The sequence below is a fragment of the Macrobrachium rosenbergii genome, chromosome 36 (assembly GCF_040412425.1).
Source record: "Macrobrachium rosenbergii isolate ZJJX-2024 chromosome 36, ASM4041242v1, whole genome shotgun sequence".
Lineage (NCBI taxonomy): Eukaryota > Metazoa > Arthropoda > Malacostraca > Decapoda > Palaemonidae > Macrobrachium > Macrobrachium rosenbergii.
This window is the reverse complement of record NC_089776.1, coordinates 1791086-1804434: the sequence shown is the minus strand read 5'-3', so window position 1 is coordinate 1804434 and position 13349 is coordinate 1791086. Positions and strand designations below refer to the sequence as shown.

The 13349-nt window shown below is 36.0% G+C and overlaps 1 pseudogene; it reads right to left on the bottom strand.

Annotated features, from left to right (window-relative positions):
• Positions 1 to 11520: 11520 nt before the first annotated feature.
• LOC136856459 (uncharacterized) lies at positions 11521 to 12678 on the bottom strand (annotated as a pseudogene).
• Between the last annotated feature and the right edge of the window lie 671 nt (positions 12679 to 13349).

Here is a 13349-nt window from a genome sequence, read left to right as displayed (position 1 = left end):
TATATATATATATATATATATATATATATATTATATATATATTTTAACGTGTTTTATATTTATATATATATATATATATATCTTCTTCTTCTTCGTTTTAACGTGTTTTTATACCCCCCATTTTGTAAGGACAGTGCCTTCTTTGAAGGACTTTGATTTGGCAGTGGGGGCCGTAACCTCGACCGGCTGCCCTGCCTGACATCGCTTAGACCCCGGTAACGAATGTGTACATGTATTACCGGATCCCCCGCTCCCTTTCTCCCAGCAGCACGAGGAGAACTGGGCGGGTGGTCCGACAGTTCGAGACGTGTGAGGTGTCTGTTATGTTTTTAGAAGATGTTGGAGTGGCTTTGTTTATGTGTGTATTAGTCTGTAACATCCATTTGCTTACAGCAAACCTATCCGTTGATTACATACGTAATCCCGGGATGTCTACACGGATAGCAAAGTTTCCGCCTCTGACTGGAGCTGAGAATTGAACCCTCGCCACAGGCTTCTATGAAGTCTGTGGTTGCCCTCTACCAACCAAGCCATGAGGCTATATATATATATATATATATATATATATATATATATATATATATATATATATATATATATATATATATATATATATATAAAGAGAGAGAGAGAGAGAGAGAGAGAGAGAGAGAGAGAGAGAGAGAGAGAGAGAGAGATTTCATACATACATTTATGTGCATAGCCTCTATGAACATCTAATTAAACACAATCTCTAAAGAATAATATCACAAACTGGTGACTTTACCTTTTCAACAGTCGAATGAACCTCCAGAACAGAGGAAACCTGGAATAAATGGAAATAAATATTAATAAAATGACATTTATCATTTTAGTTTAATATGCAGTAGTAGTAAGATTTATCCCTTAATACTTGTTAGCATCATTATAAAAATAAATAAATACATACGTACATATTTAATAAATAAATAAATTCATTGAGAACTTTAAAGTTCTCAGCATGAAAATAAAAAAATAAAAATATTGGAAACCCAAGTAAACTTGAAACCTTCCAAAATAGACCTATCTAAAATGTATATATTTAAATTTAGATATTTTTCGTAACCTCTGCCTAAAAAATTTGACTGACTACAAAAATCTCTTACGAAACAAAAAATATTTAATTAGAAATTTAATAAAACTTGAAACTTTCCCAAATACGCCTATCTAAAACGTATATATGTAAATTTAGATATTTTTTATTATGCCCAAAAACTTGACTGGATTATAAAAATATCTTCCCTAAAACACATTAATTCAAAATACATACATTTGGACTAGTCTATTTTATAAAGTCCACAGAGAATGAAAAAGGAATATAAAATTTGGGCCAAAGGTCTGCTTTGGAAGCAAGAGCCCGTGCAAGGGCAAGACTAACTCTCTAGCCTTAGAGCAAAGGGTTAACAATTCGAATTAACTGGTCTGACATCAACGATTTCAGTGACCTTTACAGATAGTGACAAAATCCATTTAGAAATTACCTCACCGAGGTTACCTCGAGCGCTTATATTCTTACTTCACCTCGATGAGGTAATTATAATTCTTACTTCATGCGACTGCAACCCGTAACAAAAGGTGACCACCATATAAAAATTTATAAAAATACTTTTTAAAAAGTCTTTTTTTATATTCACAGAAAAACAGCTAAAAACATCAACCACTTTTCATAAGTGATAAAAGGAGACTCCCAATATTTAAAACAATTGTATATACAAAAAACATTAAAAACAAAACCTGGTACAAAAACGATACGAGTTTCCTATTTGGTGAATCTAAATAACAGGCAATTGAATAAAGCTGAATTTTCTCCAATAACTTGAACTGAAACACTTTTATAGTCTAAAAGGGAATTTTTTGTTCCGTGCAAGTTCGACGGACAAGAAATTATAAACTGCGTGAATATTCAGTGAATATTCAATCGAATATTCACAGAATATTCGGTAAATGAATATAATCTGAACATTCACCCACTCCCTACGTGATGACAGCGAGGAATATTAATGTCTACAGTATAATTATATTACCCATATTTGGGGAAAAAACCCGATAGCATTTGAAAACCTAGACTCCAAATTACACGGCTTAATTTCCTTTCTCCATTATTCTACTTCCTACTCGCTACCTTCCCTCTCTCCATTCTTCTGTCGCTCTTTTTTCCATTTCCTTCAGGCCTAGATTCACTACCTTCCCACTTTCTACTCTTCTATCACACTTTTTCCATCTTCTTTGGGCTTATGCTCAGCCAAACATTCGTCTGTGCATCCCTCCGCCCTCCTGGGGACATCGAAAACTCAAGAGGCTGTTTGCGAATGTTAAAACATTCCTGGGAGTTTGTTCAGGGAATCTGACAAGTGTCCCATCATCTTCAAAGTCCCAAATTTCAGTGCAAATAGAGCTTCACAAACTCCTTCCCCTCCTCCTCCCCCCACAACCACCCTCCTTCTCTCCTTCCATTGGCGTCAACCTCATCTTTAAAGTCACACGAGAGACCGCGGAAAATACACGAGACTAAAGATTTCCCTCGAAGACTTTCCTTCCTTATGAATTGCGTAAGCTAGAAATACGTCACAATTCGTTTTATCATACACTTCCCTGCATTAAGTATGAGAGAGAGAGAGAGAGAGAGAGAGAGAGAGAGAGAGAGACTGAGAGAGATTGAGTTGTCTCGAGTTCTGCTATAAAGTGGTCTAAATTTTCAACCATTGCTAGGCAGTGGGCATAATATTTAATCACCTGAAATATAACAGAGAGAGAGAGAGAGAGAGAGAGAGAGAGAGAGACTGTCGGTTGAGTCTCGAGTTCTGCTATAAAGTGGTCTAAATTTTCAACCATTGCTAGGCAGTGGGCATAATATTTAATCACCTGAAATATAAGAGAGAGAGAGAGAGAGAGAGAGAGAGAGAGAGAGAGAGAGAGAGAGAGAGAGAGAGAGAGAGAGAGAGAGAACCTTAAGCATTTAATGGCAGTTCAAGACACGTATAAATAACAAGAATATTATATTTCTAAGCCAATTGCTGGGATAGTAAACAGATGTAGTGGCGACAGACACATTAACTGTAGTGATAATAACACTCTTACTGCTACTACTATCAATAATAATAATAATAATAATAATAATAATAATAATAATAATAATAATAATAATAATAATAATAATAATAATAATAATAGCTTAAACACCAGTATAAACTTAACGATGGTAATCGGAACTGGTTTTAATAAGGATACAAATATTGATTTCAAAAACTAACAATTAACCTGAGCATATTAATGGTCTTTAACAATTTTCCTTTGTTATTTAAATATTTAACAGCAGTGAATGACATAATCAGGATTTAAATTATGGTAATTAATTAACATTACCAAAGTGATAAGATGAACAGCCAAATAAGAGAAGCAATACTAAGAATTATATAAACACTGAGACGAAACAATACCATTTGATCCTAGTTAACATTTCCCACTTTTCTTCTCATTCATACTTCATTCTATGCACAGTTCCGTTGCATGCATACAAACACGACTTTATTATGATACCAGAGTAATATCTACGTCCATAAACTTAAAAATTTAATAACCTTTAATATTGTTTCGAGCTAGAACATGAAGCATTGACCACTGAAGCTAGGCCTATGCCACTGATTCGCCAGATATTTTATTTTATTGGCTTCTTCTTTATGCACACATTCATTTCCTTTCAGTCAAAATTACCTTTTTATTTTAACCTTTATTTATTCATTCTAAGTATCGTTCCAGTGCCCAACAATGAAATAAAATTGTGTGTCTTGGCTAGCCTTTTATGCTGTATGCATGTCATCAACACTCCAAGGATGACAGGAACTGAACCGAAAGGCCCCTGCAGTCACTGAGTTGTTATAATAATTATTTTTATGGTCCAGAAAAAATAATAATATAGATATGAAGAATATTCCGGAAAGAGAACCAGAATCTCACTGCCATCACGCCATGCAATAACTGAAATTTATCCGGAGGTCTTCCACTTCCGGCCAATATGGTAAAGCAGTGACTGTTGCATTCATTCACCTCCCCCACCCCAGACAGCCTCACACACAAAACATACTGCATGCTATTTCGAATATGAACTTACACACGCAATTTACATGCAAGAAATTATTGAAATACCTTTCATTCATACTCGCAGAGCCGGATGTCTTTTTAGCCTATTTGCCCACAGGGATATATAAATAAAAGTCCCTATTTCATCGTTCGTTTACGTTGGACACGAGTTGACCATTTGTTACGAGAGCCTTATTTGTGCGCTTGCCTTGCACTGATATATTATCGATATAAATCGGCGTTTTTATGATTTCACAAAGAAGGTGTGAATGCTCTTTTTTATATTTTATGAGCATTCAAATGTATTACTGATGAAATATTTTGCATCTAATTATAGTCAGCCAACGATATCAGAAACTGATTTCAGCAAATCGAGAGCCACATCCACCTAAACCCTCCGCTGTTCTGAGGACAGATGGAATGAAACGGGTTTGAGCTACAAAAATAAAGTTTAAGTTAATTTACAATGGCGAGACTTAATACCAGACATATTCAAGAGTTTACATATCAAATTTCGGTATTTAGTCTTTTGTATGAAGTTAAAACAGAGGGAGAGAGTTAATGGAAATTCTTAAGCACCAGCATATAAGGCCAAGGCAAAGAACTAATTCGTAACGCGGACGCTTCTGAGGTGTTACGGGGTTCAGGTTACACAAAAATCTTCAATTTGTTGGCGTTTAAAATGGCAATTCACTCAAGGCCTTTGTAAACCACTCCTAAGAAACTATACGACTTAATACCAATAAAACAAGGAACCGGTTCAGCCTAACAAATAGTATCCTCCTAGGCCAGTGGTTTTCAACCTGTGGGCCATGGCCCACTGGTGGGCCATGGGTAGTTCTGAGGGGGTGCCATGCCACGGACATCTTAAAAATAGTATTTAAAAAAATGTAAAATCATTTACAGTAAATGCAGGCCAGTGCTTTTTTTCATAAATGAAAATGTATAACTAATAAAGTTCTGAAAATGCTTTACAATAATTCTATTATCATCATTGCACACTTCTGAAGGGTAGTGGGCCATGAGTATTTAAGGATGCCAAAAATGGGCCATGGACACAAAAAGGTTGAAAACCACTGTCCTAGGCTATGAACCTATGGGTAAACACTTCCACAAGTACCTACGAACATTTAACGTTGTAGTTCTAACAAATTTAGCTCCAAAATAGTGTTAAATTCAAATTAGCGTTTAAAATGGCGATACATTTAGTCACGTATTTCAATTCAGTCCTCCTAACATCTGGAAAACTACAGTACTTGGATGTAAATGAAACCAAGTCCTAGTCTAGTCTAGGAAAGGTTTAAGCTCAGGCTACGACCAACGGGAAGCCACGATACTAATACCTAGTCCTACAAAAATTTATCGTTCTAAAAAGGACATTTTGTTGAAATCTGGAAAATACAGACGCTGGAACCCTTACCTTCCTCCAGGGCATAAGGAACGTCACAGATTAAAAACCACTAAATTTTCAATCACTTGACAGACAACACAGAACACAATGACACCCTTCGGATGTCACTGAAAAAAACACTGACATTTGGAAAGCATCAGGACCCACTGGAAAGCATAAACAAACCGCTAAATTGGACCTGCGTTTGTGACCTGTTTCCGAAATTCTCCTGACACTAAAGAGAGGACCAAGCAGCTGCAGCATCCTTTCAGGAGTAAACCCACACACAAAACAAAACCAGCCTGGATCTGGATCTGGAAGGGCGATAACTCTGGCCTACGCCCCACCCCCCAAATTCTCCGTCACCCCTCCGTCAGTAGTTAACTGTTTAAATGCCTATTATAAACTTTAGCCTTATTATAAGTAGAAAGACTAATTAACGTAAAACGATTTTATATTATATTTGAACACAGACTAAATAACATAAAGATCCTTTTATATTATACATTACAAACATTATTATCTGGTAATTACTTTATATAGGCCTATTTAACGGCTTTTTAACTTCTCTCAAAACGAAACTAAGCAATTTGAATACCCCTGGTCCAGTAGTTATCAACCTACCCTCACAAGCATGGGACCCCACGATCGATTTCAGAGGGGGTAATATAGGCCGCTTCCTGAAAAATCAATTAAGCCTATACAGTGAATTATGTATCTGGTAGTCACATGACTGTTTTTGTTTGGTTAGCTGACAGTACAGTAGTGATTTTCTCTCTCTCTCTCTCTCTCTCTCTCTCTCTCTCTCATATGTGGTACACAATCTCTGGTAAAGAATTTCTCTCTCTCTCTCTCGAAATTAATAAATTACAGTATTACATTACTGATCATGTCATTATTTTCAATATAATAAAATATTGAATACAAAATAACTTTTTTTATATTGAATGTTACAGTATAAACATATATATATATATATATATATATATATATATATATATATATATATATATATATATATATATATATATATATATATATATATATATATATATATATATATATATATATATATATATATATATATATATATATATATATATATATATATATATATATATATATATATATATATATATATATATATATATATATATATTATATATATATATATATATATATATATATATATATATATATATATATATATATATATATATATATATATATATATATATATATATATATAAACATAAACAGTAAGAGGTGCTCGTTACTGACAACAAAATCAATAGCCAGACAGACTCGGTGTGCAGGGGCAGCATACCAGCATATGTCAAGATCTTAGATGAGCCTCCTTTGAAGGGTCTTCTTTAGGATTTTTCTTAGACAAAATGGCGTCGTCTTTTGAGGTCTATTGGAAATAAGAATAAAAAATCTATACGAAAAATATTTTTATTTATAATTTTATTTTCAAAATTATTTTATACTTTATTAAATGACTTTTGTCTGGAAATAAATAGCAGTTTAGTATTTCATAGAAGTTCGAACACAGATCTTCTCTCTCTCTCTCTCTCTCTCTCTCTCTCTCTCTCTCTCTCTCTCTCTCTCTCTCTCTCTCTCTCTCTCAGGAACGTTTGTACGAAAATGTTTCATTTCAATATTTTCTTTTAGCGGTATCTCTCTCTCTCTCTCTCTCTCTCTCTCTCTCTCTCTCTCTCTCTCTCTCTCTCTCTCCTTTAGTATTATGTTATGTTACTATAGGAAAAAAGGTCTTTCAATTTAGTATTACATCCTCGTGGATAATAGCTTAGTTCATAACGGAGTCCATTGCCGAACTTAAAGTTGATGAAACAAATAAGTAATGAATTGTGTACAAAAGAATTGTGAAATTCGCATAAGCAAATATATCTGTATTTGTGTGTATGTCATTAAAATATGCGTACAGATAAAAAAAAAAAAAAAACATCATTCCATAATGATGGTGGGGAAATACACGGTGAGGGATTTGGAACGGAATAAGAAATGAAGGCCAAAGGCCAAGCGTTGGCACCTGTGATGACATTCAGCGCTGAAAAGGAAATTGAGATTAGAAAGGTTTGAAAGATGTAAGAATTGTTAGGAGAGAGTTAAGGAAAGTCAAATGGAATAAGAGAATATGAACGGAGGTACAGCAAAAGAAATGAAAGGGGTTGTTGTAGCTCTATATACTGACGGAATTACCCCACTGCGGGATGGTGATGACTTTGGTCACAATAGAATAGCCATAATGAGAAACGTTCTGTTTAAAAATGTAACTGAACAGGAAACGTTTAAATATTAGAAAGTTAAAATCAATAAAAACATGACATTTAATGCGATTTTAGCATTCAGCTCTGTAGAACAAAATGCTAAGTTCTTAACAGTGGTACCTGTAACTGGGTTAAATAAAAGAGAAAAGCGTCAATTTCCCTTAAAACTTGGACCAGACTTTCCTGAACTGACAACAGACTTGGCTGTCCCTTGAGAACGGCAATGGGTCACAAAGCGTCCCAGAACTGGGCTTAGGAGATTCAACTTGAATCATTTAATTCTCTGGGCAACATAAACCTTTTCCCTTCCACGACTCCTAAATTCATTCATGACCTATCAACCTGGTTACAAGAGATTACAACCTGTTCCTTTCTAACTTTCTAAAAAGGAAATTACAACGACAAAACTTTACAAAAAGAGAGAGAGAGTGTTTAAAGATTTGAGAGAGAGAGAGAGAGAGAGAGAGAGAGAGAGAGAGAGAGAGAGAGAGAGAGAGAGAGGGGTTGGGGTAAGACAATAATGTAACTAACACGGATGATTTATCTGCAACAAACACATTCTCTGTCAATTTCCTCTTGATTTACCAGAGACAAGAAGAGAACACGAAGAGGTCCACTTACCTTACAGCAATCAAGTCATGAGCTGAGGCCTTCAACTGCACAGGCAGATTCACTCCACATTCCAGACCTCTCACTGGCATTTGCTTCACACCATCAGCTCTGTTCTCTTAGTGACACTTGGTAAGATTAGTACTCGGACGGGTGACCACACTGAATATCACATTCCGGTTGCAATCACAAACAGGTTGGAAACAAATCAATGACCGGAAGTGGAGAATGAATCTTCGGCAAGTACTGGATAATCGTATGAAGCGCCAGTTTGGACGATCAACATGCTGTCGACTTGTAGTCAACATGTTTGTGACGTGTGCAATACAATAAAAGCAAGTTGTCGACTTGTATTAAACATGTTTGTTACATGGGTAAAATATAGACCAAGTTGTTGACTTGTATTCAACATATTTGTAAAATATGTGTGCAATAAGAACAAGCCACTGGCTTGTAGTCAACATGTTTGGGACATGTGTGCAATAATAACAAGTTGTCTGTATGCAGTCAACATGTTTGTAACGTGTGCAATGAGAACAAGTTGTCGACGTAATAAACCTGTTTGCAACATGTGTGTGATAAGTTGGTGACATGTTTATAATAAGCTGAATGACAGTTTGGACACACCCTTAGACTCGAAATCAACCGCACAACAGCAGAAGCAACAATAATATTAGAGAGTAAAATTGGAGGGGCATTCTGCAATCGAGCTGACATAGAGACGGCCATTACGGTGTTGACAACATGTCCCATCAGCCCTGATTCTTCTTTTGTCGGTCCTTTGCAGCCGAAGGGGATCCGACTCCTTAGACAAATCTCACGTCAGAACCTGCTTTGTGTGTACAGTATACCTTCTCCCTCTCATTGTAGTCGGAGGGAATGGTCTGCCATTATTTCATTCGGTTTCCTTTGTGGAGCGGTTCTTGTCAGTAATTCTTAACGCAAATTAATAAATAGGTCAGTTGTATATAGTATTTTGCAATAGCTCTTTATTCCCACAGGCTGGAAAATCTCTCTCTCTCTCTCTCTCTCTCTCTCTCTCTCTCTCTCTCTCTCTCTCTCTACACGCCTAAAGCTGTAGGATTTATTGGAGCCATGTTCAAATATCCCAGACGATGGGGTAACCATTTATTCTTACCAATTTAACATTCTTCTTAAATTCTTTAACAATCTCTATCTGTTCTCCCTGTCATTAACCTGTTAGCACCTGAGTCACTTCCCCCAACCTTCCAATACTACCCAGACTCAAATTTCATATAATTTTCTTCCCCAAATATAAAAAAATTTCCCTTCTGAGATCTTCACTCGTCTTCATGCTGACTCTTAACCATTTTCGTCCAATGTCCCTTTCCCCAACAATGAGTTCATAATGATTCTCACTTCGTCGACTTCTACTCTGGTCCGGGAGGAATGAATATTGTCCTTCAGGAACTCAATACATTAAAGTTAATTCGCCCTCTGAAAAAATTCCAGTTTTCTGTGACACTGCGAAGTTTTAGTGCCCCTTTTCAAACAAAATTAACATGAATACTTATAAAATCAATATTATTAAATCTATATTATTGTGTTGATGTAACTTGCAAATGAACGTCCAACAGAGACATTACCCAAAAGTTAGTAGGTCCTTTATTTACCCTCTGAAAAACTCCCAGACTTCTATGCGATTTTGTGAGGTCTGAGATCCCCTCTTCTGACAACATGAACAGCAATACTAATTACAAAAGGCAATAGAATTTAATTGTGTCAATATCAACTGAGAATTAACGCCCAGCAGAGGCACTATTCAAAAGTTAATTACCACCTGGAAAACTTCCAGTTATTTTCTGTCGCTTTGCAAACTTTCTTTATCCCTTTGCAAACACATGAACAGTAATACTGTTTACTGAAAATTTAATTTTATGCTGACAAGGAGAAAGTTTTTTTTTTCTTTCTCTTCAAAAATTAAATCTTATGTAGACAAGGAAGAATTTAATTCCTCCTCTCTCTCTCATTCTCTCTCCCCCTGGGGAGAGCAAATCGACTCTGGAGGAAATCAGCCGAAAGGAACGACACCAAGAATCATTTTCTGAAATACGATTTGAATCCAAGGAGGAGCATCTAATCCTTTTTCCGGGGATTTCAATCCGAATCTGATTGGTCCCTCTCTCTCTCTCCCTTCCCTCAACCCTTTCAACAGAGACACCATCTAACGCCTTCACCCTCCTCAACCCTCTTCCTCCCTCCAGGCGCCTCATCATGGAAACAGATTTTTTCTTGTTATTTTTATTAAATACACGAGGGAACATAATTTTTGTTGAGTTAGGTCTGACAGTTGTTTTTAAGTAATTTTTGGGTGCTGAATCCAAACCTGATCTCAGTTTTTCTCTATCACGTCAAGTTTTTGAACTATAGGGTTTTCGTTTACTTAAAAAATATAAAAAATACTGTACATAACCGTTACAGCGCTTGTTTTATAAAAAGTTGCAAATATTAACATACAATGAAAAATGAAAGAAATAGGCATGAATAGAATGTTTATTTAACATTATTATGTTTTTACAAAGGATAAGGCTATAACTGCGTGCAGGTTAAGGTAAAAATTTACGCTTGTTGCTTTTTCTGGAGTGTTCAACTGAGGACAATCGCGTTTGATGCTCCAACAATAGTCAGCCATCATATGGACATCCCATCTACCCTTGTAACGTTCTTCCATAACCTTCAAATCTTGGTAAATCGTTCACCTTGCTCGTCGCTAGCAGCACCAAGATTTTCCGCAAAGTTGGCAAGATGGCAATGCAAAAAATGTAATTTAATACTCATGTTGCAACCAAGGCTTTGTAGGTCTCTAATAGTTTCTGAACAATTTCTGTGTAATTACTTGCACGTGTATTTCCAAGAAAGTTCTTGACGACGTCTTTCAATGTTAGCCAAGCATTCTTTTCAAGGTCTGACATAGTACCGGTGAACTGTTCATCTTTGATGAGCTGTCGAATTTGTGGACCATCAAACACACCGGCCTTGATTTTTTTCAATGAACAGTCCAGGAAATGTCAAGATCATGTACTTCAAACAGTCGCCATCAGTTGACAATGCTTTTACAAATTGTTTCATGAGACCTCGTTTTATGTGCAGAGGTGGGAATAATATTTTCTTCCTGTCAACAAGTGGCTCATGTACAATGTTAGGATCTCCAGGTTTAGGATCAGATCTCGGAGGCCAATTCTTCTCAACCCAATGCTTCTCCCGAGCTGTGCCATCCCACATACAGAGAAACCAGGGATACTTTGTGTATCCACGTTGCTAACCAAGAAGGAAGTACACCATCTTAAGGTCAACACAGATGATCCAATTGTGTTTGTCATATTGCAATAACTCAATAACTCTCGTTACATCTCCATATTCTTCACGAAGACAGACCGAATGCCCAATAGGGACTGCGCTAAGTAAATTGCCATTGTGTAGAAGGTCACACTTCAAGCTCCGCTTTGAGTTATCAATAAACATTCGCCATTCATTTGGATTGTAGTTTGAAAGCCCTAATTCCTTCAGTAAACCAGGAATGTTATGGCAAAACACAAAACCGCTGTCACTTCGAAAGTACTGCAGAAATGTACTTTCTCTGGTTCGAAAGTATGATGTCTTCACCCCTTGTTCAAGTAGGTTTTTCTCGTTCAGTCTTGATGCTAGTATTTCTGAAGCTTTTTTTGATAGGCCCAAATCACGTGCTAAATCATTCACCTCTTGCTGATCAAATCCCCTACGAACTGGATCCTCGTGAATGTCAAAATCTGCATCATTGCTGTCACTGCGTTCTTCAACATCACTCAGATCTTCTAGAGGAGGTAGTTGTTCGAAAACTGGCACTGGAATTTCAGCTGAATGAGGCAATGGTCTTATTGCTGACGGTATATTAGGATATTCTATTTTACTTTTATTTTTCTTGTTAAAGCTTGATGTTTTCACTGAACAAAAGTAACACTGTGGAATGATCTTTTTGCTCTCGCCAAACCATGGGAATGCCAAATGGCATCTTTTCACGTGTTCCTTTGGTCCACATCCGCAAACTCTCGACACACTGCTTGCACACTTTGTGAGGGGCCCGTGGCTTTTCTTCATCACCGAGTTTCACTTTAAAATATGCGAAATATGCGTGTTTGACAAATACGGTGATGTTTGCCCTCTGACTTGGAATGGTGAAACTACCACATATATAGCAGAAGGAGTCAGGATTGTTTAGGCATTTACGATGAGACGTAGCAGGAGCAGACATGATCTGAAACAAAAGAAATATATACCTATGTAAATAAAACACTAGGCTGGAATAGTTACAAGCTTAAAAAAAAAAAGCATTAAACGAAATAGAAATTACAATGGTATGTTGTTACAAGGTTAATAGAAAAGCCATAACAAATCCTCCTAATTCCTACTGTCCTAGCTTTCTGTTTGCAGATATTGACAGTACTGACCTTTTGGGAGCTGCACACATCTCTCACCGAACTGTCTCAATTGTGACTGCACAACCAAGTTGCCACATAGCTCTAGATGAGTCATATCATTATCAGCTGGCAAGTTTTACTACAGCTAAGCAGTGGGATTTTGCTTATCTGGTAGGTAAGCTGTTTAGAAAAAACTTGACGTGCTAGAAAAAAAACTAACTACAGATTTGGAATCAACATGCCAATTTTAGTTTAAATAAGCTCAAAAACGCAACTCAACAAAAAATTGTTTTTAAATTGTCCCCCAGTGTTATTATTATTATTATTATTATTATTATTATTATTATTATTATTATTATTATTATTATTATTATTATTATTATTATTATTATTATTATTAATGGGACGCACCGGGTTCCCGTGTTTTCTTAACTATTTAATTGACAGAGAAGTTATTTTTGATGCCTCACTAACTCAGAGTTAGACTTTTCTCCTTTTCTCTGTTTTTCTCTGTTTCTGCATTTAAAAAAATATAATAAGCATGATTGA